General features: G+C 47.0%; 1 protein-coding gene across 1 annotated transcript in view; it reads right to left on the bottom strand.

Moving 5' to 3' along the window:
* Gpr160 (G protein-coupled receptor 160) overlaps positions 1-5,080 on the bottom strand; it is a 56,859-nt gene extending 51,779 nt beyond the window's left edge. Inside the window, exon 1 of the mRNA XM_026778273.1 lies at positions 5,017-5,080. The gene's annotated coding sequence lies outside the window, so the exon portion shown is untranslated. The remainder of the gene's footprint in view (positions 1-5,016) is intronic.
* Positions 5,081-7,980: the final 2,900 nt, after the last annotated feature.

The following is a 7,980-nucleotide window of genomic DNA, read 5'->3' as shown; positions in this document are numbered from 1 at the left end:
GCCGCACCTATTACTACATTTATCCCCTTTAGGCAAACAAGTCGGGAGAAAGATGGTGTCACATCTGTAGGATTATAACAGCTTTTAGCACTATCTATCTGGAGAAAGAAAGCATCAGGCCATTGCCTTGCTACAGAGGGACCTGGCAACTTTCTCTCTCCACAACATCTTCTTTTAGAGGACTAGGGAGAAAACTGTGTTGGGTAGTTATGTAATTGTGATCTCATGCTAATACTCTGGGGGTCACTCTGGATGTCAGACTGCCATTATCTTTTTCTTTAAAAAAAATTAGGGGGCGCAGGCCTTTAATCTCAGCACTGGAGTGGCAGAGGTAGGCAGATCTCTGTGAGTTCAAGGTCAGCCTGGTCTACAAAATAAGTTCTAGGACTGCTGAAGCTACACAGAGAAACCCCGTTTTGAAAAACAAAATAAAACAAAAATTGGTATGTTTACAGGCTTTAAGGATCCTAAGTTTGATGACCTCTATAGAAAAGATACAAAAGGTCACTCTGTGTTAGCCAATGGAGCTCCAGAGATCCCCAAACAGTACAGGCTATTGCTAACACTCTTGGTTACTCTTCAGAAATGGACAGTAAGACCCTATTGCTGGAAACACTACATACTTGATCTATCTGGTACTCAATGGGAAGCTTCACCCCACCTGGCTAGCTTCTGGACTGCTGGGAAGTACTATGCATCCACCGGACTGTGGACCCTGAAAACTACAATCAGAAATTGTCCGACAAGGTATGTCCACTGCATTAGATGGACCGCATACCTGACACTGCTGGCCGGGCCCAGAACCTGTAGCTAGACAGCTCCTAGGGGAGAACCTGGCACTACTGTTCTGCCAGATGGATACAGTGTTAAAACAACCCCTAGTCACTCTCGGCTATCCTGTCAATGAGCACACTGCCCAGCCCTTTCAGACAAGCTTCTCGAGTAGATGACCATTAGCACAGAGATCCTCAACTGGTCGACATGCAGAGAACAATACTTCGGTGCTCAGTAAAATATCTAAATGGGACATTTATATCAAACTCCTTTCCCCAAGGGTCAGATCTTCAGGGAAGAAGGGGGAGAAAGTGCAAGCACCAAGATGGCAGATAACATCAAAGACACAGTGTTTTCAAAATACAACAGGACAACAACACACGGACTCACAGCATCTGTGACAACATGCACAAAACTGCTCAAGCTCAAGACAATGGGGGGCATAAAACCCCACCCAGTAGCCCAAGAGCCGCTGGCATCCGACAGCTGCTGGAAGAGAGAGTCGGTTAACTGTGTGATTCCTGGTAGGTCAGCCGCATTCCAGGGCAGGGCTCACACCCAAGAGTAGTTGGGCAATAAATTGGACAGGATGGGCTTAAAAAAAAAAAGTAGAAGTTGGGTGGGTAGGGAAGTGAAGATGAGGAGCGGGACAAGGGTGAACATGATCGAAACTTACTATATGAAACTCTCAAAGAATTAAATTATTTTCTAAATGTAGGTGTTTATGTATTAATTAATCCACTTAGCATACATAATGCTTCTGAGATCTATATTATACATATTATTTAATATTATATAGTACATCAATATTTTACTTTGTACAGAGAACTTTGCTCTTTCTAGTTTGTAGGTAATTTTAAAGTGTCATGAGCAGATTAAAAAAAAAGGTTTTTTTTTTTTGTTTTTTTTAAAAAAGGATATGCTGTATCTCTTAAAGAAATAGGTCTAGCTGGGTAGTGGTGGCGCATGCCTTTAATCTCAGCACTCCAGAGGCAGAGGCAGGAGGATCTCTGTGAGTTTGAGGCCAGCCTGAGCTACAAGAGCTAGTTCCAGAACAGGCTCCAAAGCTACAGAAAAACCCTGTCTTGGGAAAAAAATCAGAAAAAAAAAAGAAAGGAAATAGTGTCTACTGACAAAGAATTCTGACAGGCCTGAAAAGGTTGATGATGTTACCTCACCAGACCCCAAACCACTGAAACTCTTTTCTTTAAAGAGTGGTGCTTCTTAAGTAACATTCATCAGCCAAGTGACAGAATGCAGGGACAGTGAGGTAACCTGTGGCCGAGGCCTCCTTCCTGACAGGAAGGATTTGTTAACTTAGTGTGGGTCAAAGTCTACATGCTACAGCCTTCCATAACGGCCGGATGGCCACAGCAGAGGGGTGAAAAGCCACACAGACCTCTCACTTCATCTTGGCAAAACTGTAGATGAGTCCGTCACCTTTGGTTTCCTATTTTCTTGGAAACTAAGGGAGTGGGTTTATGGATCTAAGTACCTGACAACCACTGCATATTTCTTTCATTCATACAATGAAAACTGAACCATATGCCAACTGATTTTACTGAGGTACTGTGAACCAAGTTCCCAGAAAGGAAAAACAAAACAAAAAACATCCAGAAACCCGCCATACCCGTGAACAGTTTAGCTGATGAGAACTCCATGACTGTGGAGAGCTAGGATGTCTGTAGATCTAGATCAAATCATTTTGTGTTATCTTTAGTCTCCTGAACAACCACTCATTGCCCAATTCTGTCTGGCCTAACGGCCTTGTGACTCTCAGTAAAATCCTCTGGACTGTATTAACTTAGTAAACCGCTAACTTTCATCCCCCCAGAGCTAAGGTCTATCAGCCAGCATCAGGCAGGCCTCTCCCCTCTGTGCTGCGATTGCCTAACTGATGTTTCTGCAATGCACGTTTTTAAGTGACTTAAGTTATGACTTTCTTTTGTCCTCTAACTATAAAAACATCATGAGACCATTTCCACATTAGAACATTTATTTGTTATTTGGGAAGCCTGAATCTGTGTTCCTAGACTGTGGTCCTTCATATCTGACTCAAGAATAAACTCGTATTTCCCTTTGGGGTGATTTTTCTAACACTTCAGCAATCCACGATCACAGGCACAGCTCTCTCTGGTGTCTCTTTTTAAATCAAAGGAACATTCAATCCAGCTGTAGTGAAGTTACTTAGAAGAAGGGTTCTTTTTTTTTTTTTTTTTTTGGTTTTGTTTTTTGAGACAGGGTTTCTCTGTAGCTTTGGAGCCTGTCCTGGAACTAGCTCTTGTAGACCAGGCTGGCCTCGAACTCCCAGAGATCCGCCTGCCTCTGCCTCCCGAGTGCTGGGATTAAAGGGGTGCGCCACCACTGCCCGGCCTAGAAGAAGGGTTCTTGTTGCAGAGTCTGCCTTCCCTGTCTTCATCCACTGTACTTCAACTGTCCCATCTTGGAATCTACGCTTTCACAAATTGCCAATCAAGTATGACAGAGCCTGGTAAGACTTCAGGTTAGAATCTGAAGGAAAATAATTTAGATGAATGTATCTATCTCTCCACATAAACAAAAAGAAAAGAACGGCATGGACCATGCGACTGCGGGAGTCAGTTCTTGGCTGGATGTTTGTTTCATGATCCTGAGAGCAAAGTGGAATAAATATGGAAAAAAATACAGATCTTTTCAAGGGTTAAGTACATCCCCACTCATCTTATGTTGTCTTCATCATTACAAAAGTACTGACATACAGAATGTTCCAGAAGTGCGCATGAGCCCAAGAGGACACGTGTAGTTCACTACTCTGGTCTCTTTTGGGGAGTTGAAGGTGCTGGAGACCCAGCCCAGGCCCTGGATCCTGTCAGGCAAGTGCTCTACTGCTGAGCCAGACCCAAAGCTCGGGCCTAGCTTTCTGCTGAGTATAACTCAGAGGGGATTTGAGCCACTGGGAAAAAATGCTAACACATTTGATACAAACCGCCTGACTGGAGGCAGCTTAACCCCCAGGTTTACCAATGGTGTGTGTTCAGAAAAAGCTGAGCCAGCACCCACCTGCATGAACTTGATCCACTTAACAAACACCTGTGAGCCTGTGTAAGCCAGATGAGACTATGATCTTTTTGGATCAGTCTGATGAGGCCGTATTCACATCCAATTTATGAAAAATAATTGATACATGAAAGGCTTTGAAACTAGAGTCACCTGTACAGTGCTGAACTTCCTTCCTGGGAAACAAATGAGAAAAGCAGTGTGGCAACTTTTAAAAGACCCAGCACATGCAAAAACAGACAAGACTTGCGTGCCCAACATCCATCTTTGGCTGCTAACCTCTCATGGCCCAGTGCACTCCTACACCCCAAACCCTGAATCAAATTCTCAATCCATATGTCAAGTTCAGTCAGTAATCCTAAAAAAAAATCAGTTTTTAAGTAATGTAATTATGAAGCCAGCAACATGGTTCAGGGCTCTTGCCATTAAGTCAGAACAACTGAATTTCAACCACAATCACATGTGGAGAAACTTCCCAAAACGTGTCCTTTTACCTCAACAGAGAGACACCACACATACATACATACACACACACACACACACACACACACACACACACACACACACGCACGCGCGCGCGCGCGAGAGAGAGAGACAGAGAGAGAGAGAGAGATGCACACACTGTTTAAGAAATTGTAAAAGTAAGTATGATACCCTTTCTAAAACTAAAAACATTTCCTCAAATTTCAGAACGTTCCACAACCACACAGGACACAGTCAAAACAGGTTTCCAACCCCTAAAGTTTTCATAGGAGTCGACCTCCAGTAACTTTAAAAACTTGATTCATAACGAAAGGCTAGGCATAGGCCCTGTCAATGTGTCAATGTTTATATGTGTCAATGTTTACATTTATATTCATAAATATAAAGCACACGCGATACCACCTTCGTGTATCCTCTAACCACGGGTGTTATTTACCTCTGGGATGTGAGCAGCAACGCCCTTATCGGATCATTTGCACAAGCTGGAGTCGAAGCTGGTGTGTTTCCTTCTCCTTGCAGTTCAGGAGTGTGTGTGTGTGTGGGGGGGTGCCACCGCTCGCCCACCTCCGCAGAAGTAGCTTCAACCCCGCGCTCCCAGGGCGGGTCCCGAGCCAGTCGCCGCGCTCCAGTACTAACCGCCCGGCAGAGCCCAAGGTTCAGTCGCAGCGCCCGGGTGCGCCCGGGCGTGTGCCAGAAAGCCAGCGAGGAACGAGACACACCCACCTCACCCCTCTGTTGCCGAAGCCTGGGAACCGCTGCGTGCGGACCAGCCGCCCGCGGGACTCTGCTCCTCGTCCGTCTCGGCTCTGCTAAAGCCCACCGCGGCGCGGCGCGGCGCGGCGCGGCGCCACCCCGAGTCCCGGGAAGGGAAACCTCCTCGCGACGCGACAGTCAAGTGGCCCCCGAGAGTCTTTGGCTGGCACTCCTCAACACCCGCTTAGCGCGAGCAGCTTCAAGCCTCCAACCTCGTGACGCCCGAGGGGCGGGGCAGCGCGCCGCCCACCTCCGCTCGCCCCGCCCACCTCCGCTCCACTCGCCCCAGGTGAGCCACAAGGGGCGGAGCTCACCTCCGCTCGCCCCGCCCACCCACCCCTTCCTGTCCCAGGTTATTAACAGAGCAATCTGGTCACTCCTCTTTTCTCTCAGTCCAGCCTGGCTAAGAGCGCTCTGAGTAAACTGCCTGAGTCCACGCAGAGATCGCCCATCTGGCTCATACTGGAAAAAGCAGGCTCTGGCTTGTGAGCACGCATTCCCTAGACACTGCGTAGGACGTCCCCTGCCGGTGAGGCGACGAAAGGCTGCCACACCGGGAAGGCTGGAAAAGATAGAGCTAGCAGAAGGTTGCTCCCCTCCCTGGTGCGAGACCTTGAGGACCCAAGCCCAGCCTGAGGTGCTCCCATCAAGCCCTCAGTTTCTCAGGTTTACCCTTGGCAATTGTCTGCAGATGAGGATGTTCCCAAGGCGACATGACTTGAGAGCCTGTGTCGCTAAGCAATTGCCTTAGTGCACTATAAATTCTGATTTTTTTAAAAAATCAAAATTTGCAGTAATATACCTTGTTTTTTTTTCCTTTGCTGGCCAGCGTTAATTCAGTAAATATTTGTTGAGAATTTATGACTTGTTATTTAAAATACCACATGCTTTTCTCCCACTGTCTCAAGCAGATCCAAGTTCAGGATTGTAGTCTAGGCCTTTTGCCCTCCTGAGGGGGCTAAATTGACCTCGCCAGGAACTCAGAAATGGCCTGATGGGGTAAGAAAGCTCCCCCTCCCCCGGTGTTAAATGTGGGCTGTAAGGGGAACTGGGGTGTGCCTGCCTCCTATCTCAGAGGTGGCATCCTGGAAGAAAGAAGCCGTGAATGAACTCAAGGGAAGCTGTGGTTGTGCTCCCCTCCCGCCGCGCAAAGAGAAGGTAGAGCACCAGAAATGACTAGGGGATTCTTTTGTGTTGGGGCAGGATGCAGGAGGTGTGCAGTGGCAGATCACAGACAGAAGAAAAACAACAGCCACTATCTGTGGAGTGTGTTCTTTAAACAGGGCCAGCCATCCATCTCTCTAAACTAGGTGTACACCATCCTTACATGCTAGACTTAACACATCCGGCAGTACGATCCCAGAAGGAGAGGTGCCTTGGTAACATCAGGGCTGGAAGACGTAGCTCCGAGGAGCCAGCCTACGCTTTCATAGAGCCTTACTCAGTGCTCCAGGAGGCAGACTTGGTCTTCAAATGCTCCTAGTTTACCAAGAATCCTCACATGCCCTTGTTCCCCCTCTATGCCCAAATTTCTTATCAATACTGTCCTGAGGCTTTTCCAATGGAGAGGTGTGAGAACGGCTACTTACCAGACTGCACCCTCCCCGGGGCGTGTTCAGGGTGCTGGTGGTGGAGACTGTGACAGACCCATTGCTTCCCAGTTTCTCTCCTTCCAGCCTCTTCTGCCTCCCTTCAAACAAAATTCATTCAGAAGGGTGTTGTGATGGTTAACCTTCCTTGCAAACTTGATAGGATGTAGAGGCGCCATGGAAACACACCTCTGAATGTGTCCGGGAGGACATTTTCTAAGAAGCTTCACCGAGGTGGAAGACCCACCTTGAATGTAGGTGACAGCATCCGTGCAGACTGGGGTCTGGGAGTGAACGAAAGGGAGAAAAACGAGTTTGAGCTTTTCTTTCTCTCTTTCCTGGCCATATTGGCTCCACTCCTGCCTCCGAGGCCATGATGCGCTGTAGCCTGGAGACTGAGCCAAAAGGAGCCTACCTGCTTATTTGGTCACAGGTACTCTGTCAGGAATTTTGTCACAGAAGTGAAGAAATGAATTAGGACAGGTGCTCCAAGCTCCTAGAAACTGAGATCTGAGGCTTCTGTCCCAGCTAGCTCTTGTCTGAATTGTCAGATGCCTACGAGAGTAATTCCCCACCTCGACTTCTCCTCCAGGGAAGCAATTTACCAAGCTAAAGTGCAGCAGGTGTCGTTGCTGGGAAGAACACAGCTACACAATTCCGGACACGGAATGCAGAAGAAAGGAAATGCAGAAGGAAGTCCAGGTAAGGCTTGCTTTCTTGAGGAAGACTTCCTCTTCTCTCCCCCAGTTTTCTTCCTGGGGTGAGCAGGGGTGGAACAACCCTCAACAGAAAAAGGGGTGCACCCTCCCTTACCCACTGTGCCCAGACTTCTTATAACAGAAAAAAAGCAAACTCCTCTGCTGTTTAACTCCTGGCCAAGACGGTTTCATACAAATGAGCCTCACAGTAGCAGGGATGCTGTACTTTCAGAAGACAAGCCAAAAAATCATTGCTTGGCCCACTAGCTAAAAGGGTATCATTGCAGAAAGAGGGGTTTTCTAGCATCAGACAGACCAGGTTTCTAGCATCAGCTCTGCTGATTATGTTAGCTGCCTAACTTTGTGAAATTAGATTTTGTATTGAAAAATCAAAAGCTATCATTAAAAAAAGCCTATGATACATAGTGCTCGGCATATAAAATGATTTATCAGTAATCTTTGATAGCTACCAGTTCCCTACCTCCACCAGTTTTTTTCTCTAGCAAAATTCAGTATCAGCATTCTGTATAAACTGAGGACGTGGCTGCTCCAAGGTATGGCTAAGGGAAGGCTTTATTGTGTATATGAGAGAGAGAGAGAGAGAGAGAGAGAGAGAGAGAGAGAGAGAGAGAGAGAGAGAGAGAGAG

This window comes from Microtus ochrogaster, unplaced genomic scaffold, assembly GCF_000317375.1.
Source record: "Microtus ochrogaster isolate Prairie Vole_2 unplaced genomic scaffold, MicOch1.0 UNK120, whole genome shotgun sequence".
Classification (NCBI taxonomy): Eukaryota; Metazoa; Chordata; class Mammalia; order Rodentia; family Cricetidae; genus Microtus; species Microtus ochrogaster.
Note: the sequence above shows the minus strand (reverse complement) of the source record. Positions and strands in the feature narration are given on the sequence as shown.